Source organism: Mobula hypostoma, chromosome 13, assembly GCF_963921235.1.
Source record: "Mobula hypostoma chromosome 13, sMobHyp1.1, whole genome shotgun sequence".
NCBI classification, from domain to species: Eukaryota; Metazoa; Chordata; class Chondrichthyes; order Myliobatiformes; family Myliobatidae; genus Mobula; species Mobula hypostoma.
Genome location: NC_086109.1, coordinates 52,813,440 through 52,837,960, shown reverse-complemented (window position 1 = coordinate 52,837,960; position 24,521 = coordinate 52,813,440). Strand labels below are relative to the sequence as shown.

The 24,521-nt window shown below is 42.3% G+C and overlaps 1 protein-coding gene across 4 annotated transcripts in view; it reads right to left on the bottom strand.

Moving 5' to 3' along the window:
- Window positions 1-24,521, bottom strand: part of LOC134355592 (protein unc-13 homolog A-like) — a 1,022,883-nt gene that overhangs the window by 525,511 nt on the left and 472,851 nt on the right. The window lies entirely within an intron of this gene.

Here is a 24,521-nt window from a genome sequence, read left to right as displayed (position 1 = left end):
ATGATCAGAGATTAAGGGAGCTAGGGCTTTACTCTTTGGAGAGAAGGAGGATGAGAGCAGACATGATAGAGATATACAAGATATTAAGAGGAATAGATAGAGTGGTTTATAAGCAGCACTTACCATGCGACATAGAGCTTATATTGCCAGCAATCTAGAGCTCAAGAAAAGCAGCTATGATCTGCACAAAGTTATCAAGGCTGTGAAACAACCTTGACAGGAACAAGGTTGAGTCAAGATTCACAACGAATAGCACACGCGATACTCTGCATACATCGCAGACTTCAAACACAAACATAGTGGTGCCGTCAACATCACGGCCTCTCTCCCAGATGAGCTCAATCACTTGTGCGCTCGGTTCGGTGTCACTGACTCTAGGCCTTCGAGGAAAGCCACCACTATAACCTGCAACCTGGTCATCTGAGGCTGAAGAGCACAGATGTTTCCAACGAGTGGACAGTTGCAGGGCTGCAGGACTGTACAGTATCCCAGGATGTGCGCAGCACAACTAGCAGGTGTGTTTACTGACATTTTTAATCTCTCCCTGTCCTGGTGTAGAGTGCCCTCCTGTTTCAAATTATCCACGGTTGTCCCTGTACCAAAAAAAGACAAAGGTAACACGCTTGAACAACTGGCATCCTGTCGCACTCACTTCAATAATAAGCAAATGCTTTGAGAGGCTGGTCAAGGATTACATCTGCAGCATGCTACCACCCACATTGGACCCCCTACAATTTGCCTACCGACACAACCGATCGACAGATGACATAATAGCCACCGCTCTACATACCGTACTTACACATCTGGAGAAGAAGGATGTTTATGTGAGAATGCTGTTCTTGGACTACAGTTCAACATTCAACACCATAATTCCATCCAACATCCAACTCAGAGACCTCGGCCTTGACCCTGCCATGTGCAGCTGGATCCTGGACTTCTAGTGTGGGCTCCTTCACCTCTACCCCTCTGACTCTCAATACCGAGAGCCTCTCAGGGCTGTGTACTAAGTCCCCTCCTTTACTCCCTGTATACCCATGACTGTGGCGCCACCCACGAATATGCTACATTGATTGGCCTAATCTCAAATAATAACGAGGTGGCCTACAGGGAAGAAGTCATCTCTCTGACACACACAACACGCTGGAGGAACTCAGCAGGTCAGGCAGCATCCATGGAAATGATCAGTCGATGTTTCGGGCCGGAACCCAAACGTCGACCGATCTTTTCCACGGATACTGCCCGACCTGCTGAGTTCCTCCAGCGTGTTGTGAGTGTTGATTTGACCCCAGCATCTGCAGATTATTTTGTGTTTACGATCTCTCTGACACAGTGGTGTCAAGAAAACAACCTCTCCCTCAATGTCACAAAAACAAAGGAGCTGGTTGTGGATTACAGGAGGAATGGAGACAAGCTAACCCCTTTTAACATCAATGGATCTGGGATTGAGAGGGTAAACAGCTTGAATTCCTCGGCATCCATATTACCAAAAACCTCACGTGGTCTGTACAACGGCACCTCTTTCACCTCAGATGGTTTAGGAAGTTTGGTATGGGGCCCATATATTAAGAACTTTCTACAGGGGCACAATTGAGAGCATCCTGACTGGCTGCTTCACTGCCTGGTATGGGAACTGTACCTCCCTTAATCACAGGATCCTGCAGAGAGTGTGGCGGACAGCCAACACATCTGTAGTTGTGAACTTCCCATGATTCAGGACATTTACAAAGACGGGTGTGTAAAAAGGGCCCGAAGGATCACTGAGGATCCAAATCACCCCAATCACAATCTATTCCTGCTGCTTTGTGTTTTAACTGCACCATGACTCTATTTGTTGCTTTCTGTTTCTCTATTGTCCTGTAACTCATCCCACCGGCTGTGACTATGTCTCATTTTCTGCTTGTTCTTTCTATCATCTCTGTTGCACACTATCTTTGATTTATTTCTGTTTTCCCCTTCCTCAGCCCCATCACTCCGGTTCCCATTCCCCTGCCAAATTAGCTTAAACCCTCCCTAGCAGCTCTATTAAACCTGGCTGCTAGAATATTGGGCCCCTTTGGGTTCAGGTGTAACCCATCCTCTTTGTTCTGGTTATACCTCCTCCAGAAGAGGCCCCAGTGATCCAGGAATCTAAAGCCCTGCCCCATACAGCCACGCATTAATACAGACATTCCACCCAGCAAAAACTCATTTCAGGGAGGTAGTAGCACCCTCATCCCCCGCAACCCCATATTTCCCCCCCCCAGTCAACCTCCAAGGGTTTGTTTAGTGATTTTGTCCAATCTGTAAACCAAGTTGGGTATATGCAGAAAATGTGACACTAAATATGTACTTATATTATATTATATTATCATGGAGGTGTTTTTTATTCTATTACAACTTTAAGCAAGTCTACAGGGAGTTTGGCCTCATCACAACGGACATCAATAGAGTAGCTCCTTAGCAACTAGCCAGCTAGTTTAAATAATGTTAGCTATGCTAATGAATGAATGACACCTATTAAACTCACCTCAACTTGTCTTTTACATTTTAATCCACCATGGGCAATAGAAAAGTCACTGTTGCAAACAGTGCAGCAAGCAACACTGTCATTATTTTTGAGGTCGACTGTAAAGCCCGTCCACAGAGAAAATTGATAGGTCTACTTAGCACGAAGAGAGACCAATCAGGATGCTCCCTCGCGCTCTTCTTCTTCCTCTCCCTCTCAAAAAAATTGATTTCCGGGATACTGTATATAATTTGCGGGCGTCATGGAGCTGCCACTAATATGCAGGAGAGGTGGGATGTCTGTTAATATGCCTGATCATACTATTCTTGCGCTCATTAGCACAGGTAGCAATCCTGGATTTCTACCCTGAATCCTGAGATTACTACCATATAATGTCTATATTAATGCGTGGCTGTAGGGGTCAGGTCTTTAGATTCCTGGATCATTGGGGCCTCTTCTGGAGGAGGTATGACCATCAGAATTTTACATAATCAACCACAAAATAATTAACATCTGAGCTCATTTCACATTTCAACAGGGGCACTCAGTTTAACTGTGGGCAGACCTGAAGTGAATGGTGCATTAAACCACCCAAGAATCACTTCCACTGATAACAGTAAAGAGAGCCAGTTGATTCAATTCTTCTGTAGCCTCAAGATATTACCAAAGGTGCAGACATAAAGCTGACACCAGACATGCTGAACATTAAGGCTCATGTGAAGGCCAGAAGATTTGCCAAACATATTAAAAGCTAAAGACAGTAACATAAACTACTTTAATTTCCAAATAATGCTGATACCTCAGCAGAGTTGAATGAGTCTTAAGATCAGTCAGGAAACTTCCCTAAAAGTATATGAAACGTTCATGCCCTACCAATGTGCATCAAAATCCCAACTGAAAAAAAGACTTTCTCCAAATTTCTTAGGATGTTAAAGTCAAGTCAAGTCACGTTTTATTTTCATTTCGACCATAACTGCTGGTACAGTACACAGTAAAAACGAGACAATGTTTTTCAGGACCATGGTCCTACATGAACAATACAAAAACTACACTAGATTACAGGCCTACCCAGTACTGCATAAAGTGCACAAAACAGTGCAGGCATTACATTAAATAATAAACAAGACAATATGCACAGTAGAGGGCAGTAGGTTGATGTCAGTCCAGGCTCTAGGTATTGAGGAGTCAGATGGCTTGGGGGAAGAAACTGTTACATAATCTGGTCGTGAGATCCCGAATACTTCGGTGCCTTTTGCCAGTTGGCAGGAGGGAGAAGAGTTTGTATGAGGGGTGAGTGGGGTCCTTCATAATGCTGCTTGCTTTACGGATGCAGCGTGCAGTGTAAATGTCTGTAATGGCGGGAAGAGAGACCCCGATGGTCTTCTCAGCTAAAATTTCCAAATCAGGCAGTGATGCAGCTGCTCAGGATGCTCTCAAAACAACCTCTGTAGAATGTGGTGAGGAGGTTTGTAATGATACAAGTTAAATGAAAACACTGGATCAGCTATGGCAATAACACATGCACTCCACTTATTTGATAATTAAATACTTTGAAGACATTTACAGCCGAGGGCAGTTACACTGCTTCCCAAAGTTATTCTCTAATTAGGCAATGCAGAGTTGTATTCCTACATAACTTGCATTTAATTCCTAGAGATATTTTTAAAGGCAGAAAGTACTGCAAAAAAAAATGAGAATTACACCTTTTCAATCAGGAAAAAATTAGAAATACACTTTCTTCGTTGAATATTGAGGATTGGCGCTACAGGGATGAGATTACTTCCTCCAGCAATCACTAGCACGGACACTGAAGTGAAAATTTCTGTATGATCTGCTGAATTTTACTGAATAACTGGCATTGCTCCAACAAAAATACTATAATGCATTAATGTCAAATGTTAAAACAAATGGAACATTATTTCGCTACTAAATCAGATTATGAATACACTTCAATACTGAAAAAATACCATTATTGCAAAATTCGCCAAATACACTGGAAGAATAAATGAACCAACAGCAGTGTCCTTTCCTAGGTCAAATCCAGTTTACTGTATTGAGCAGACCACATCACTAGCATTCTCCAGAAATCAACGCATTATTCTGAACTCAGTCAAGAAACAGCTTACCAGATTGACAGTGGAAATCATCATGAATGTGTTCAAAACTTATTTGATGAATTGCAACATCCCAACTGACTTCTGGGAAGCTCTGGCTGTTGACTGTTTAAAATGGAGTAGTCTCCAAATGTATTATAGATGTGGTATTGGAATGGCATAGAGAACCTCAGGAGAATGCACAAGGAGGACACAGAAAGAGGCCTTGTGTAAACAACAGAAGGAGCAAGCCACTCATGTCATCAGGTACTTCCTGTCAATCTTAGGAAGAATCTGCAATTCCCAGATCTGATCATTTATCACTTGGAGTGGAAGCACTCAGTAGTTCAAAAGAATTGGTTACCTGCAAAAGTTAAACTAAACATGAAACTCTGATGGCCGATACTACTTTCACAAACTTATGCATATATACTGTTGAAAGTATCCTGACTGGTTGCATCATGATCTGATATGACAATTCAAATGCACTGGAACTCATCTGCAAAGATTAGTGGACTCTGCCCAAAACATCACAAGCACATCCGTACCCACCATTGGGAATATTTATAGGAGGTTCTGCCTCAAGAAGGTCAGGGATCCCTACCATCCAGCCCATGCTAAATTCTGGCAGTCATCGTCAAGCAGGAGGTGCAGAAGGTACTGAAGCCTGTAGCCTCATAGCACTTGTTTCAAGAAGAGCCGCTGGTCTTCAACTATTCAGTAACTGAAATAACTGACAGAACCCTAATCACTACAGTTTAGCAACACAACAACCACTTAGTCCATTTTACACTAAATGGACTTTGGTTTTTATCCTAATTGTGTTCCTCTCTATAAGGAATGTGTACAATTTGTTTGATTTATGTTGTATTGTGAATGCTACTGTGTGCTCTTGATTCTGTTGCAAGGAAACTTTTCATTGCACCTCTACATACATGTATGGCAGCAGCAGAGATACCGAGGAGCAGATTGGGAGGCAGATTTTGAAAAGGTGCAAAAATAACAGGGTTGTTATCATGGGTGACTTTAACTTCCCTAATATTGATTGGCACCTGATTCATTCCAATGGTTTAGATGGGGCAGAGTTTGTTAAGTGTGTCCAGGATGGATTCCTATCACAGTATGTTGACAGGCCGACTAAGAGGAATGCCATACTAGATCTAGTATTAGGTAATGAACCGGGTCAGGTTACAGAACTCTCAGTGGGTGAGCATCTGGGGGACAGTGACCACCGCTCCCTGGTCTTTAACATTATCATGGAAAAGGATAGAATCAGAGAGGACAGGAAAATTTTTAATTGGGGAAGGACAAATTATGAGGCTATAAGGCTAGAACTTGCAGGTGTGAATTGGGATGATGCTTTTGCAGGGAAATGTGGTTGATGTTAAGGGATCTCTTGCAGGATATTAGGGATAAGTTTGTCCCAGTGAGGAAGATAAAGAATGGTAGGGTGAAGGAACCATGGGTGACAAGTGAGGTGGAAAATCTAGGCAGGTGGAAGAAGGCAGCATACATGAGGTTTAGGAAGCAAGGATCAGATGGGTCTATTGAGGAATATAGGGTAGCAAGAAAGGAGCTTAAGAAGGGGCTGAGAAGAGCAAGAAGGGGGCATGAGAAGACTTTGGCAAGTAGGGTAAAGGAAAAACCCAAGGCATTCTTCAATTATGTGAAGAACAAAAGGATGACAGGAGTGAAGGTAGGACCGATTAGAGATAAAGGTGGGAAGATGTGCTTGGAGGCTGTGGAAGTGAGTGAGGTCCTCAATGAATACTTCTCTTCGGTATTCACCAATGAGAGGGAACTTGATGACAGTGAGGACAATATGAGTGAGGTTGATTTTCTGGAGCATGTTGATATTAAGGGAGAGGAGGTGTTGGAGCTGTTAAAATACGTTAGGACGGATAAGTCCCCGAGACCTAACGGAATATTCCCCAGGCTGCTGCACAAGGTGAGGGAAGAGATTGCTGAGACTCTGGCTAGGATCTTTATGTCCCTGTCCACGGGAATGGTACCAGAGGAATGGAGGAAGGTGAGTGTTGTTCCCTTGTTCAAAAAAGGTAGTAGGGATAGTCCGGGTAATTATAGACCAGTGACCCTTACGTCTGTGATGGGAAAGCTGTTGGAAAAGATTCTTAGAGATAAGATCTATAGGCATTTAGAGAATCATGGTCTGATCAGGGACAGTCAGCATGGCTTTGTGAAGGGCTGATCATGTCCAACAAGCCTGATATGAGTTCTTTGAGGAGGTGACCAGGCATATAGATGAGGGTAGTGCAGTGGATGTGATCTGTATGGATTTTAGTAAAACATCTGACAAGGTTTCACACGGTATGCTTATTCAGAAAGTCAGAAAGCATGGGATTCAGGGAAGTTTAGCCAGGTGGTTTCAGAATTGGCTTGCCTGCAGAAAGCAGAGGGTCATGGTGGAGGGAGTACATTCGGATTGGAGGGTTGTGACTAGTGGTGTCCCACAAGGATCGGTTCTGGGACCTCTACTTTTTGTGATTTTTATTAACGACCTAGATGTGGAGGTAGAAGAGTGGTCAACCCGGAGAAGTGTGAGGTGGTACACTTTGGAAGGACAAACTCCAAGGCAGAGTACAAAGTAAATGGCAGGATACTTGGTAGTGTGGAGGAGCAGATGGATCTGGGGGTACAAGTCCACAGATCCCTGAAAGTTGCCTCACAGGTAGATAGGGTAGTTAAGAAAGCTTATGGGGTGCCTTCATAAGTCGAAGGATAGAGTTTAAGAGTCGCGAGGTAATGATGCAGCTCTGTGAAACACAAATACGAGGAAATCTGCAGATGCTGGAATTTCAAGAAACACACATAAAAGTTGCTGGTGATCGCAGCAGGCGAGGCAGATCTCTAGAAAGCGGTACAGTTGACGTTTTGGGCCGAGACCTTTCGTCAGGGTCAGGGTACTGACGAAGGGTCTCGGCCCGAAACATCGACTGTACCTCTTCCGATAGATGCTGCCTGGCGTGCTGCGATCACCAGCAACTTTTATGTGTGTTGCAGCTCTATAAAACTCTGGTTAGGCCACACTTGGAGTACTGTGTCCAGTTCTGGTCGTCACACTATAGGAAGGATGTGGAAGCATTGGAAAGGGTACAGAGGATATTTACCAGGATGCTGCCTGGTTTCGAGAGTATGAATTATGATCAGAGATTAAGGGAGCGAGGGCTTTACTCTTTGGAGAGAAGGAACATGAGGGAGACATGATAGAGGTATACAAGATATTAAGAGGAATAGAGTGGACAGCCAGCGCCTCTTCCCCAGGGCACCACTGCTCAATACAAGAGAACATGGCTTTAAGGTAAGGGGTGGGAAGTTCAAGGGGGATATTAGAGGAAGGTTTTTTTACTCAGAGAGTGGTTGGTGCATGGAAAACACTGCCTGAGTCAGTGGTGGAGGCAGATACACTAGTGAAATTTAAGAGACTACTAGACAGGTATATGGAGGAATTTAAGGAAGAGGGGAGTGATATGAGAGGCAGGGTTTAAGGGTCGGCATAACATTGTGGGCTAAAGGGCCTGTACTGTACTATTCTATGTATTGTGCAAATGACAAGAAACTTGACTTTGGCTTCAATATATAGAAAGAAGATGAGATGGTATTCCTCAAGCTGATGTTGAATCTCTTGTGCACCACCTGTCCTGTAGCCCAAGACTATACTCCTTAATCATTCACATCATTACAGAACTGAGGCTTTCTGTTTTCATTTATTTCTATTTCCTTTTCTATCACCAAACACCATTTTGCCTTTCAGAAACTATTCCTAAGATATTTAATTCCTTCTGTTCTCACCCTTGCTGCAATTTAAAACATATATATTTTCTCACTTTTCTACTTCCAATGGCTCTCTGCCCTGTTTCACTCCCTACGAGTGCTACCTGATCTCTGAGAACTTCCAGCATTTTCTATTCGGACTCCACCATCTATCGTATTTTTTGTTCAGTGAAACATCCTTGGCACCTCATCCTAAGAAAGTTAAACATCGCTTTAGCATTGAACTTTATCTGAATGGTAGGGCACTGAAGAGTGCAGTAGAACAGAGAGATCTGAGAATACAAATACATATTTACCCAAAAGTGTCTTCACAGGGTAGATAGGGCTGTAAAGGGAGCTTTTGGCACATTGGCCATCACAAGTCAAAGCACTGAGTACTGGAGTTGGGATGTTACATTGATGTATAAGGAATGGGTGAGCCTCAAGTTGGAGTATTCTGTGCAGATCTGGCCACCTACCTACAGGAAAGATATCAGTAAGGTTGAAAGAGTACAGAGAAAATTTACAGGAATGTTGCTGGAAATTAAGAACCTGAGTTATAGGGAAAGGTTCAATAGATTAGGACTTTATTCCCTGGAGGATAGGAGAATGAAAGGATATTTCATAGAGGAATATAAAATTAGTAGTGTAAATATGGTAAAGGGTGTTTTTCTAGATCCCATGCAGCACAAAAAAACAAAAAAGATAACACAATAATAATTAAAAATAAATCCCAATGAATATAAATATTTAAATAGCTTTTATATATATATAAATCTCTCTCTCTCTCTCTCTCTCTCTCTATATATATATATATATATATATATAGATATATATAATGGACACACACAATAGATTCATTTTGTGTGTCCATAAAGGTAACACTAGGCTGTACAGTGATTGACAGAAAGTAATAAAGTAATTGGTGGAGAATTGTTCAGCCCCTTTTTGCTTGGGAAGTAACTGTTTTTAAGACCATAAAGTATAGGAGCAGAAGTAGGCCATTCAGCCCATCAAGTCTGTTCTGTCATTCAATCATGGGCTGATCCGATTCTTTCAGTCATCCCCACTCCCCTGCGATGCCCTGGCTAATCAAGAACCTATCTATCTCTGCCTTAAATGCACCCAATGACTTGGCCTCCACAGTCACTTGTGGCAACAAATTCTACAGATTTACCACTCTCTGACTAAAGTAAGTTTTCTGTATCTCTGTTCTAAATCCTGAAGTCGTGCCCTCTTGTCCTAGACTCCCTAACCATGGGAAATAACTTTGCCATATCTAATCTGTTCAGGTCTTTTAACATTCAGAATGTTTCGATGAGATCCCCCCCTCATTCTCCTGGACTCCGGGGAATACATCTCAAGAGTTGCCAGATGTTCCTCATATGGTAACCCTTTCACTCCTGGAAAAATTCTCATGAATTTTTGAGTCTGGTGATCCTTTTGTGGATGCTACATAGCCTCTTCTCTGATGGAAATGGACAAACAGTCCTTGTGCAGGGTGGGTGGAATGCTTCATTAAGTTACTGACCCTTTTCTGGCACAATTCCGTATATATGTCATTGATGAAGGGTAGGCTGGTGCCGGTAATGCGTTAGGTGGTTTAGCCTTCCTTTTTGCTGCAGTGCAGGTTCCATACCAAGCAGTGATGCAGCTTGTCAGGATGCTCTCCACTGTGCATCTGGAGAATTATGTGAGTATGAGTAAGCATTCTTCACTGTGTAGGATATGTTCCAGGGCCATGAGAGGATGTGTGTGATGTGCATTCCCAGGAGTTTGAAACTGCTTGCAGTTTCCACTGCTCTGCTGCTGATGTAAAGGGGACTATGAGTGGTGTGAGTTCTCCTAAAGTTGATAGCCTTCTCCTTTGTCATTAAGGAAGAGGCCATTTGCCTGGCATCAGGCCTCAATCTCTCTAAAAGGGTGAATGGCAAAATGTTTAAGCAGAACACGAGGGGGGACCATCACTCAGAACATGGTAAGAATGTGGAAAGAGCAGCCAGCAGAAGTGATGGATGCAGATTTGATTTCAACAGTTTGGATAAGTACATGGGACGGAAGGAGTATGGACAGTTATGGTCCCAGATGCAGGTCAATTAGACTAGGGAGAGTAATAGTTCAACATGTACTAGATGAGTCAAAGGGCCAGTTTCTGTACTGTATTGTTCAAATTGGCTGCAAAATTCAGCTGTGTTGCTAATTTTATACACCAGCTTTGCCGAGATTGACATTTTGATTTTCCGATAAGATTGCAGGATGCTCAGACACAGCAGCTTCTACAGAGGCAACCAAGGATATGATTGTCTTTTTAAAATGTATTTCTTATGATTGCAAGACTTTGCTGGACATTAAGAACCTAAAGTACTGCAGGCCTACCCCATTAGTGAGCTTCTCATTGGCGGAACAACTGAAGGACTTGGACTTGGTGTGGACCATGATGCTGCCTGCAACAGAGAGGCATCAATGCGTGAAGAGGGGGCATAGTGTAACAGTGAGTGATCATCTTAGTTGTTTTTCTTGTAACCACAAGACCAGTTGAGCACTGGTGGTGTGGAATGCTGCAAGTTCAATTCATTGGTTTATTGGTAAACAACAGGAAGCTGTGTGACCTTGATTGTAGCAAGGACTAGGCCTCAAGCTGCGATGTCATCTTTTTGCAGCCATTGAGAGAGAGGCATTGGAGTTGGGTGCTCCAGTGGAATACTGGAGATGGTGTGGTGTGGTGTGGTGTCCATGCTGGAGTTGATGCTGTCTCCCCCATGTGCATTGTGCTGTATATGACTGTTGGTATTGTGTTCTTCACTTTGGCCCTAGAGTAAAGCTGTTTCATTTGTCTGTATTCATAGGTATTCCCATATGCTGAATGACAATTAAACTTCTCCTTGAAGTTTACAAACAATTGTATATTAAATTTGACCTTTAAACAGTTTTTAAAAATCCCCCAACTGTCCCAGAGTTCAATGTTCCCAAGTTGCTAAAGATATCAACAGAAGAAAAACTAAATGTTTATTTCCAATCTTGCAAGTATTTTACTTACAATATTTGATTTCTGATGAGAGACAAGGTTAACAACCAACATTTTTTTATTACTTGCTCTGTATTTTCAGAAGGCACTTCTAGTTTAAATACTATTCTACATATGATACATGTCATGAAAGCTATCAAATGGCTTTGACTGCAATAAATATAAAATCACAAATTATACATTAAATGTACTAATGTAAATAAAATGTATAATTAATATTCTCAAGAATTCAATTAATTAAAACAATAACAGAAGTTTGAAACAAATAAATACAACTTCAATGGGGAACTGCTGGATATTGGTGTTCCGCTGCTGTCTCCATGAGGAGTCCAGTGTCAGAGTTTGGTCAGAAAGACAGTGGCCATGAGCCTCTCTGGAAATTTGGACTTAAATTCCTCAGAAATGATTTAGATTATTATCGAAGTCATTCCCACAAAAAAGGTGTGCATCACTGCATCTGTACTAGACTATACAAGTGGTGATTGATAAGTTCGTGGCCTAAGATAGAAAGAGTCAATTTTAGTAAACCTAGCACATTTATTTTTCAACATAATCCCCTTCTACATTTACACACTTAGTCCAGCAGTCGTGGAGCATACGGACCCCTTCTTTGTAGAAGTCAGCATCTCAGTCCTCCAGAAAATGGTCCACAGCAGGGGTGATTGATAAGCTTGTGGCCTAAGGTAGAAGGAGATGAGTTATACAGCTCTAGCTACATGCACATGCAGTTCAATTCTGAGCGATTATGCAGGAAGTTTGAAGGTAATAACTCATCTCCTTTTACCTTAAGCCATGAACTTATCAATCACCCCTGCTGTGGACCACTTTCTGGAGGTCCAAGACACTGACTTCTACAAAGAAGGGATTCGTATGCTCCACGACCACTGAACTAAGTGTGTAAATGTAGAAGGGGGACTATGTTGAAAAATAAATGTGCTAGGTTTTCTAAAAATGAACCATAGAAACTACAGCACAGAAAAAGGCCTTTTGGCCCTTCTTGGCTGTGCCGAGCCATTTTCTGCCTAGTCCCACTGACCTGCACACGGACCATATCCCTCCATACACCTCCCATCCATGTATCTGTCCAATTTATTCTTAAATGTTAAAAAAGAACCCGCATTTACCACCTCGTCTGGCAGCTCATTCCATACTCCCACCACTCTCTGTGTGAAGAAGCACCCACTAATGTTCCCTTTAAACTTTTCCCCCCTCACCCTTAACCCATGTCCTCTGGTTTTTTTCTCCCCTTGCCTCAGTGGAAAAAGCCTGCTTGCATTCACTCTATCAATACCCATCATGATTTTATATACCTCTGTCAAATCTCCCCTCATTCTTCTACGCTCCAGGGAATAAAGTCCCAATCTATTCAACCTTTCTCTGTAACTGAGTTTCTCAAGTCCCGGCAACATCCTTGTAAACCTTCTCTGCACTCTTTCAACCTTATTTATATCCTTCCTGTAATTTGGTGACCAAAACTGAACACAATACTCCAGATTCGGCCTCACTAATGCCTTATACAACCCCATCATAACATTCCAGCTCTTATACTCAATACTTTGATTAATAAAGGCCAATGTACCAAAAGCTCTATTTACGACTCTATCTACCTGTGACGCCACTTTTAGGGAATTTTGTATCTGTATTCCCAGATCCCTCTGTTCCACTGCACTCCTCAGTGCCTTACCATTAACCCTATATGTTCTACCTTGGTTTGTCCTTCCAACATGCAATACCTCACACTTGTCTGTATTAAACTCCATCTGCCATTTTTCAGCCCATTTTTCCAGCTGGTCCAAGTCCCTCTGCAGGCTCTGAAAACCTTCCTCACTATCTACTACACCTCCAATCTTTGTATCATCAGCAAATTTGCTGATCCAATTTACCACATTATCATCCAGATCATTGATATAGATGACAAATAACAATGGACCCAGCACTGATCCCTGTGGCACACCACTAGTCACAGGCCTCCACTCAGAGAAGCAATTCTCTACTACCACTCTTTGGCTTCTTCCATTGAGCCAATGTCTAATCCAATTTACCACCTCTCCATGTATAACTAGTGACTGAATTTTCCTAACTAACTTCCCATGCGGGACCTTGTCAAAGGCCTTACTGAAGTCCACGTAGACAATATCCACTGCCTTCCCTTCATCCACTTTCCTGGTAACCTCCTCGAAAAACTCCAATAGATTGGTCAAACATGACCTACCACGCACGAAGCCATGTTGACTCTCCCTAATAAGTCCCTGTCTATCCAAATGCTTGTAGATTCTGTCTCTTAGTACTCCATCCAATAACTTACCTACTACCGACGTTAAACTTACTGACCTATAATTTCCCGGATTACTTTTTGATCCTTTTTTAAACAACGGAACAACATGAGCCACTCTCCAATCCTCCGGCACCTCACCTGCAGACAGCGACAGTTTAAATATTTCTGCCAGGGCCCCTGCAATTTCAACACTAGTCTCCTTCAAGGTCCGAGGGAACACCCTGTCAGGTCCTGGGGATTTATCCACTTTAATTTTCCTCAAGACATCAAGGACCTCCTCCTTTTCAATCTGTAGTTCCTTAGTAAATACAGACGCAAAAAACCTATTTAGGATCTCCCCAGTTCCTTTGGTTCCGCACATAGCCGACCACTCTGATCTTCAAGAGGACCAATTTTATCCCTTACAATCTTTTTGCTCTTAATATACCTGTAACAGCTCTTTGGATTATCCTTCACTTTGACTGCCAGGGCAACCTCATGTGTTCTTTTAGCCCTCCTGATTTCTTTCTTAAGTATTTTCTTGCACTTCTTATACTCCTCAAGCACCTGATTTACTCCCTGCTTCCTATACATGTCATACAACTCCTTCTTCTTCTTTATCAGAGTTGCAATATCCCTTGAGAACCAAGGTTCCTTATTCCTATTCACTTTGCCTTTAATCCTGACAGGAACATATAAATTCTGCACTCTCAAAATTTCTGCTTTGAAGGCTTCCCACCTACCGATCACATCCTTGCCAGAGAACAACCTGTCCCAATCCACGCTTTTTAGATCCTTTCTCATTTCTTCAAATTTGGCCTTCTTCCAGTTAGGAACCTCAACCCTCGGAGCAGATCTATCCTTGTCCATGATCAAGTTGAAACTAATGGTGTTATGATCACTGGAACCAAAGTGCTCCCCTACACAGACTTCTGTCACTTGTCCTAACTCGGTTCCTAACAGGAGATCCAATATTGCATCCCCTCTAGTTGGTCCCTCTATATATTGATTTAGAAAACTTTCCTGAACACATTTTACAAACCCTAAACCATCTAGACCCCTAACAGTATGGGAGACCCAATCAATATATGGAAAATTAAAATCCCCTACCACCACAACTTTATGTTTCCTGCAGTTGCCTGCTATCTCTCTGCAGATTTGCTCTTCCAATTCTCGTTGACTATTGGGTAGTCTGTAGTACAATCCCACTAATGTGGCCATACCTTTCCTGTTTCTCAGCTCCACCCACAAGGACTCAGTAGACAAGCCCTCTAATCTGTCCGGCCTGAGCACTGCTGTAATATTTTCCCTAACAAGCAATGCCACTCCCCCACCTTTCATTCCTCTGCCTCGATCATATCTGTAACATCGTAACCCTGGAATATTAAGCTGCCAGTCCTGCCCCTCCTGTAGCCAAGTTTCACTAATTGCTACGACGTCATAATTCCACGTGTCAATCCACGCCCTCAACTCATCCGCCTTCCCCGCAATACTCCTAGCATTGAAATATATACACCTCAGAAGATTTTTACCACCACTCACAACCTTTCTATTAGTGGATTTGCTTGAACTTTTAACATCATTTATTTTCACCCCAGCCACACTGTCAGCTCTGGCACTCTGGTTCCCATCCCCCTGCAAATCTAGTTTAAAGCCCCCCCAATAGCATTAACAAACCTCCCTGAAAGGATATTGGTCCCCCTGTAGTTCAAGTGTAACCCGTCTCTCTTGTACAGGTCCCACCTGCCCCAGAAGAGGTCCCAATTATCCTGAAATCTGAAACCCTGCTCCCTACACCAGTTCCTCAGCCACTTGTTCATCCTCCAGAGCATCCTATTCCTACCCTCACTGACATGTAGCACAGGTAGCAATCCTGGGATTACCACCTTCGAGGTCCTGCTTTTCAACTTCCTATCAAGCTCCCTATACTCACTCTCCAGGACCTCCTCACTCTTCCTTGCTATGTCATTGGTACCGATGTGCACCACGACATCTGGCTGATCACCCTCTCACTTCAGAATGTCATGCAATCAATCAGAGACATCCTTGATCCTGGCTCCCGGGAGGCAACAAACCATCCTGGATTCTCTGTCATGACCACAGAACCTCCTATCTGCACCTCTAACTATCAAGTCCCCTATCACTACTGCTCTCCTCTTTCCCCCCTTCCCTTCTGCACTGCCGAGCCAGACTCGGTGCCAGAGATCCGGCTACTGCAGCTTGTCCCAGGTAAGTCATCCCCCCCAACAGTATCCAATGCAGTATACTTGTTGTTGAGGGGAATGGCCACAGGGCAACCCTGCTCTGCCTGCCCTTTCCTCTTCCCTCACCTGACAGTGACCCAATTTCCTGTCCTCTGCTCCTTTGGCGTAACTACCTCCCTGTAGCTACTATCTATAATCTCCTCATTCTCCCGAATGATCCGCAGGTCATCCAGCTCCTGCTCCAGTTCCCTAACGCGGTTTGTTAGGAGCTGCAGCTGGATGCACTTCTTGCAGGTGTCGTTGTCAGGGACACCGGAGGGCTCCCTGACTTCCCACATCCTGCAAGAGGAGCATTCCAACATCCTGCCTGGCATTCTCTCTACGCTAGACAATCTGAATAAAACACTTACCGGAACCTACCCTGGCCTCTGCCTGTTCTCACCGAAGCCTGTTTGAGCCAAAGCCATCCCACTCTGACTCAGTCCACTCCAACAATGGCCACTACAACGATGGCCGCAGTATATGGTGGTCTGCTTTTAAACCTTGGCGCGCTACATCACGCGCCTGCGCAGTGCAGACCCTTCTCCCCGAGCAGTTTTTAAGAAAAAAAAACGACACTTTCTACCCAAATTCTTCCATTCTCTTATTCAGCTGCTTGCTTCGACTGAAACTGTAGGCCACAAACTTATCAATCACCCTTCATATGTACAACATTATTTAGACATTATCCTTGCCAGAAGTCATCCCATGTTGATGCGCTGTATACCTAATACCAGTAACATAATATGCAATCATATTTACACATTAACAATTTACATGCTTTCAGATTGCTTCATGCTCTATACTTGATATATTTTAGTCATCTATTTTATTGTGTAATTACGTGCATCCACTGGTATTTAATATTTTATTCAGTTAAGTTCAATATCTATTTGGAGTTCAAAAAGACTATCACATCAGTGGTGTAACACTCTGGTTAAGATTTTTAATGCTATGCTGTAGGTATTTCATTTTAGCAGTCCTGTAAGAGCAGTCTGTTCTGCTTTTAGCATGTTTGGGTTTGAGCTAAAGAGGCTATGTTGCTCAACTTAGGAGTGCTGTGTCAGCCAATAAGGATGGTGGAATTGCAAGAGGTTCTAGTGAACGCTGGACAGAGATCTTTTTGTGACGGACAGTGGTGAGGGTTAAGCTCATTTTGTCGGGAGCTGGGAGAAGACAAGAGGGAAGGTGGCTGAGGATATTGGCCCCGTTACACAAGGTGCTTTGTACAGATGAATGGTTTCAAGGAGGAGGGACCAATACCGCCATGGAGAAGCCTGTTTGTTTGAGGTGGATTTGAGTGGTATTTTGAGGTGGTGTGTGCTTTCATGCAGACCGTGGGTATAGCGCATGAGTTAAAGACAACTTTACGATGAGCTCCAACTTAACTGCACATTTGGACTGGGTCAACTGTAATGGGCCCTTTTTATTTTTTTTTACTTCTTTCCTTTACTAACTGTTTGAAAAGCTGATATTTGTAAATATACTTTCTTTATAATTGTGTGCAATGTACATTTTTAATTGTATAAGTCAAATCACAAAGCACAATATCAAAAATTCAAAAAACAGCAGAAATTGTAAATTCTCTCTATCAAGACAGTGGATAATGAAACATCTGACATTCTTAAAAATAAGATTACAATCAAAGGTGGCTCCTAGCCAAGCCAATCCACACAGTTGTAACACTACAATCTATTCAGCAACATGGAAAATTATCCACATCTGTCCAATCAACAAAGAGCAGGATAAATCCAGTCTGGCTAATCACCGATCAATCAGTCTGTACTTCATCATCAGGAAAATGGCAGACGGTGTAATTAAGAATACTTTCAATGCTCAATTTGAGTTTCAGCCAGGCAACTTCATTCTAAATTCTTTACAAGTCATGTTCTCAGTATTATTTGTACTTGAACAGTTTGTCTTTTGCTCATTGTTGTTTGTTAGTCTTGGTGTTTACTCATACAATTCAATTGTATCCCTTTATTTCCCCTTGCAAATGCCCGCAAAAAAATAAATCTTAATGTAGTATATGGTATCATACATGTACCTTGATAATAAATTTACCTTTGAACATTGTTCTCATCACTACCTTGGGTCTAAGGCCTGAGTTCTAGTGGAGAGGCAAATGTGATTGCTGTTAATATTACGAAAGGAACTGGGACTCAGTAAGAGGATATAGAACAGCACACAAAATGCTGGAAGAACTCAGTGGCTCAGGCTACACCTATGGAGGGAAATGAACCATCGATGTTTTGGGTTGAGGCCCTTCATCAGGAGTAGTTGTAATATTAGTCCAGAGCAAAAGAAGAAAATGCAGGTGAGGAGGCAAACAGAAGAGAGATAGATCAGCAGGTTAGAAACATAGAAAACCTACAGCACAATACAGGCCTTTCAGCCCACAAAGCTGTGCCGAACATGTCCTTACCTGAGAAATTACCTAGGGTTACCCATAGCCTTCTATTTTTCTGAGCTCCATGTACCTGTCTAGGAGTCTCTTAAAAGACCCTATTGTGTCCGCCTCCACCATCGTTGCCAGCAGCCCATTCCATGCACTTACCTCTCTCTGCGTAAAAAACTTACCCCTGACATCTCCTATGTATCTACTTCCCAGCAGCTTAAAACTGTACTTTCTCGTGCTAGCCATTTCAGCCCTGGGAAAATACCTCTGACTATCCACACAATCAATGCCTCTCATCATCTTATACACCTCTATCAGGTCACCTCTCATCCTCCGCCGATCCAAGGAAAAAAGGCCAAGTTCACTCAACCTATTCTCATAACGCATGCTCCCCAATCCAGGCAACATCCTTGTAAATCTCCTCGGCACCCTTTCTATGGTTTCCAAATCCTTCCTATAGTGAGGCAACCAGAACTGAGCACAGTACTCCAAGTGGGGTCTGACCAGGGTCCTACATAGCTGCAACATGACCTCTCAGCTCTTAAACTCAATCCCACAATTGATGAAGGCCAATGCACTGTATGCCTTCTTAACCACAGAGTCAACCAGCTTTGAGCGAACTATGGACTCGGACCCCAACATCTCTCTGACCCTCTGCACTACCAAGACTCTTACAATTAATACTATATTCTGTCATCATATTTGACCTACAAAATGAACAACCTCACAATCATCTGGGTTGAACTCCATCTGCCACTTCTCAGCCCAGTTTTGCATCCTATCAATGTCCCGCTGTAACCTCTGATAGCCCTCCACACTATCCACAACACCCCCAACCATTGTGTCATCAGCAAATTTACTAACCCATCCCTCCACTTTTTCATCCAGGTCATTTATAAAAATCACGAAGAGTAGGGATCCCAGAACAGATCCCTGAGGCACACCAGTGGTGACTGACCTCCATGCAGAATATGACCTGTCTGCAACCACTCTTTGCCTTCTGTGAGCAAGCCAGTTCTGGATCCACAAAGCAATGTCCCCTTGGATCCCGTGCCTCCTTAATTGATTGAATGGTGTTGCAACAACAACCTCACGCTAAACATCAGCAAGACCAAAGAATTGTGTGTGGACTTCAAGATGGGAAGATAGGAGAATAATCTCCAGTGCTAATTGTTGGATCAGTGGCGGAAAGAATGAGCAGTTTCAATTTCACAGATGTCAACACTACAGAAGATCTATCCTGGGCGCAACACACTCATGTAATCACAAAAAAGGTAGCTCTACTTCATTAGGAGCTTGAGAGCGAAAACTCTTGCAAATTTATACAGATGTATACTGGAAAGCATTCTAGTATGGGATGTCCATAGCATAAGAGGGCACAGAGGGTTATAGACTCTGCCAGGTTCATCACAGGCACAATCTTCTCCACTACTCCTCCAGCTTTCCTTTGGGTGCTCTGGTTTCCTCCCTCAGTCCAAAAACATAATGGCCAGTAGGTTAACAGATCATTGTAAATTGTCCTATGATTAGGCTGGGGTTAAATTAGTGGGTTGGGGCCGTCATGGCTCGGAGGGCTCAAAGGGCCTGTGCCACGCTGTATCTCTAAATAAATAATTAAATACATACATACATACTGAGGACATCTTCAAGAGGCCATTCCTCAAGAACAGTGCATCATTAAGGACACTCACCATCTAGGACAAACTTTTTTCTCATTCCTACCATTGGGGAGGAGGTACAGAAGCCTGAAGACACACACTCAATGATTTAGGAACTACTTCTTCACCATCAGATTTCTGAATGGTCCATGAATCCCTGAAGACTACCTCAATAATCTTTCTTCTTGCATTATTTATTTATTTTCTATCCTAACAGCAAATTTTGTCTTGCATTGTACTGTTGCTTAAAACAACAAGTTTCATAATGATAATAAAACTGATTTGATTCTGAGTCAGCAATTGCCATATTCAGAGTACATTCAGATTCAGAGGCAAGCAATGATTTTTCTTGTTTAATTCTTAAATGCAGGCCCTCTGTTGATCAGCATTGACCATGGATGTTCTGTGTTAGCTATCTACACATATCAGTGGAGTCCATGATGTAGCGGAGTGGGTACAGGATACTCTCAAGGGGGAGGAGGAACAGCCAGAGGTTGTGGTGTATATTGGCACTGATGGCATAGGCAGAAAAGAGGAAGAGATCCTACACAGTGAGTATATAGAGTTAGGAAAGAGGCTGAAAAGAAGGACCTCCAAGACTGTAATCTCCAGATTACTCCCTGTGCCATGGGCTAATGTGGGTAGGAATGGGGTGACAGCATGGATGAATGAGTGGCTGTGGAGACAAGGGACAGGGATTCAAGTTCTTGGATCATTAGAACCTTTTCTGGGGAAGGGGTGACCTGTACAAGAGGGACAAGTTGCACCCAAACTAGAGGGAAACCAATATTCTGGCTGAGAGGTTTCCTGAGGCTATGCAGGACAGTTTAAACTAGTTCTGCAAGGGGCTGGGAACTGGAGCCCCAGGTCAGTTAGAGAAGAATCGGACCAGAAGGTAGCTATCCGGAAAAGTATTGGAAAGCAAAATCTGTGCTGTACCCTTCTATGTTCTGGGATCTAATATGCAAGCCAGGGCAGTACAATATTGAGAGCAAGCTCAGTATTGTACTGCCTCTCCCTGCAGCTAGTGAATCTGAAGGAACAGGAGAGACTGATGCAGTTTGGCACCAGCAGCATCTCAAGAGTTGCCAATCAGTAATGAACTCAATGTAGGACTGCCCAAAGGGACTCCAGCTCTATATTTTTTCTTGGGGTTTACTCCTGAAGCCTTCCCCATGGCTGCGTATAGCTGCAAGGCAGCAGAGATTTGCAATCAGGGCTTCCCTTTTCTTGGATGGGCTGCCAACCATGGCTGACAAGGCCCATCTGTCCGAAGCCAGTAACCCACCTTTGCCCTTTCTGTCAGAAGAAACAACTCTGCCAGGCTTAGTTTCTCAGCCACAAATGAAGACCAGGAGCTGGACTTAGTTGTCAGAGGCTATTTCAGTTGCATTCAATAGGTAGTGGGAACTTACCCCCACTACTTCCCCCAACAATACCACCTTAAGGAACCTGTCTCAGTCTCATCTACTAAATAGAAGATATACTGTATGTCATGTTTGATTTTATATATTTCTAATAATTCCTAATAATAACACATATCATCAATGTTGTTTGTATTTCTGATCAACTAGGAGTGTAACTTAATCCACAAAACTGCAACAAATTCTAACGGGATGTAAAACTCACAATATTCACCATAACAATCAAATCATTAATTATGTGAAACTTAATTTTGATTCCCTACAGATGCATAAACTAATAAGACTCTTCATTTGTTTAAGTGAAGTACCTTTAGCAAAAATAAATATTATGGAGTAATTAATATTTAAAATTGTCATTTCTAATTTAAGTGAACATACCCAAGAAATGGTTTTAGTCAAGGTAACAATTATGGCCTACATTATTAACAAAGATAATTCATAAAATATAATAACATGACATGACAGAAAGCTTTCACTAAATGAGAATAAAAAGGAAGGCATTCGGGAAAAAAATCCAATCAAAACCACGCTACAATAAACAAGCGCAGGATATCAGACAACCCTATATATTAATTTTCAGTGCATTCTAATCCTAATTGTTAAATGTGCACCAAAAAGTTAAAATTACATCTGAAATTAAAACTCAGGCGGAGAAAAGTTCAAATCTGAACCTTATTATTCAGTAGCCAAAATCAAACACATTGTATTTAATTTCTGATGTTAAATTTCATCTGTTTTTAAGCAAACATTATCCGAACATTACTTCTACAGATCTGGTGTTTGTACCTGCTATTTGTTGTCTATATGCTTTGTAAGCAGCTTGTTTGAAGGTGGGTCTTATTCTAACTTCCATTTCAACTTCAGGATTTTCCTCTGGAGCAGTCTGATTTTCATGAACTTCTGAACATTCTTCTGAAACAGTATGATTCTCAGCTGCATCTACCTCTTCAAAGATTTCAGTTGCAGACTCTGTAACTTTATTAACACTGTTGATATCATAAGATACTCCTTCACTCTCTACAGCTAAGACTGGAATGGCATACTCTTCCAAAGACTCCAATGCTAAAGTTTGCTCATCACTTTCTTTAGGAAAGGTTTTATTTTCCAGTTTTGCAAGAACTTCCTCCATCACTTCAACATAATCCATTCCATTTTCTCCTTCTTGTTCACTGGACTCATCTTCCTCAGCTCTGTAATAGTAGGGCTCACAGTACGTATCAGAATCAAGGGTGGTGCTCGATTCATCTGCTGTAGATTGAGAGAAGGTCCTGAAACGACCCATAAAATTCCCTCTTACTTCATTTTCGCTTAGACTCTGGGTACTTCTAGAGTCCATTTTACTCCAAACAACCTCCAAGGCAGATTTAGCACGTTGAAGAGAGGATCCAAATTTTTGGAAGCTGAATCCAGTATCTGAGAGATCAATACTCAGGCGACTATGCCAAGATTTAGCAGGTGCTTCCACTGTGTCACTATCACTGGGTAGCTCACTCTGGCTATGACATCTTAGTGGTGATCTGTTTTCATACTGATAATGATCAGTAGAATAAGTGTCATGATAGGAGTCATACATATTTTCCCACTCATTTTGTGACTTCCCATCAAAACCAATACTTTCTGATGTGTCTAGTGTGGTGTCATACATTTCCTCCTTATAGTCTTGGTTAGCAGCCTGGTACCTTTCGTCAAAATCTGTAGCATAGCTTAAGACATTTTGCTCAGATGGACTATTTACTTCAGAAGCAAAAACATGCTGTGAAGTGTCTAGACCAGAGTCTGTGCCTGGTTCCAGATGCTGCCATTCTTGCCACATTGAGAGGTCACATTGCAAAGACAACTGAGAATTACTGTAATGGCTTCTATCACCCGATGCACAGATTAACCCATTGCTCATGCCACTATCAGCTGTTTCTGTCTTTTCTACTTCTCTATGTTGAATGTATTGCTGGTCCTCATAATCATACTGCTGATTACTGGTGTTAACCCAAGAGGTTGCTACTTCTTCTTTACCTCGAAACCAAAGATCCTTCTCTGATGTTGACACAACTGAGGCACCATCTGCTCTGATGAAGTACTGATTGTCCGAAAAATCTTCTGAGTAAGAGACTGACTGGCAAAGCTTCGAAAAGTCAGACTCTGAACGACTGAGCTTAGCTGCAGTGTAATCATTCTGCAGCCACGTGGACGTCAGCTCATTGTAATAAGGCTCTGTCAGTTTTTGGGTGTCTTCAAATAGAGGGGAATGGAAATTATCATCAGCACATAACTGCATGGAATTTGGATATGAGCTACAAAAAATAGTTCTGTCAATATTAACAACATTGTGTGATTCTGCACCCAATTTTGGAGAGACAAGTACTTTCTCAAAAACTGCTTTTGAACTGATTTCAAAACAATGGCTACTAAGTTCTTCTTCCAGGTCTTTGTCACTCGATTTTGATGATGCCAACTCACTGCCTCTGGGTTCTTCTTCGGTTGTTGTTAGTTTCATATTCATACTTTCATAAGTCTGTGATTTTGGTGGAAGTGAAAATTCCTTTCTGTCATTTGGGTCATAAAAGATCTCTGTGGAAATTCCAATACCAGAACCTTTCAATTTATAACATTTTTTAAGAATTAAATCTCTGTTCTGTGGACTGTCAAAATAGACAAGAATAGGGCGGGGCTTAGCACTGATACAGTCTCGCCGCTGCCCAAGTCTATGGGCAAGTTCAATCTGAACAGTTTTTCTTGCATCTGTTAGTCCTAACTTTTCTTCTATAATCGTATAAATTAAACTTTCAGTATTTTCATGCATTTCCTCTGGTATATTAATAAATCTTAGGCTTACACTGTTTCCTTGATAGTTAATTTGTCTAATATAGTCATGAATATCTCTGGTTTCTCTTCTGGACTGTACAAATCCAGAACGTAATTGTTCAATTTCAGTTTGCACTACTTCCACACTTGTGGAAATTTCATCAATAGACTGTTTCAGGGCATTTACATGTCCACGCAGCTCACAAAGCTCAGTTTCTATTTGACTTATTCCTTGAAGCTCTTTAAAAATCATTTCCATGACATTATGAGTCTGACTGATGCAGCCACTTGAACTGAATGTGGGTTCGAATCCACTCTTCTGCTGCGTGCGGCCAGTTCTGTCCAATGATTTGCTCCTGAAACCAAGAGAC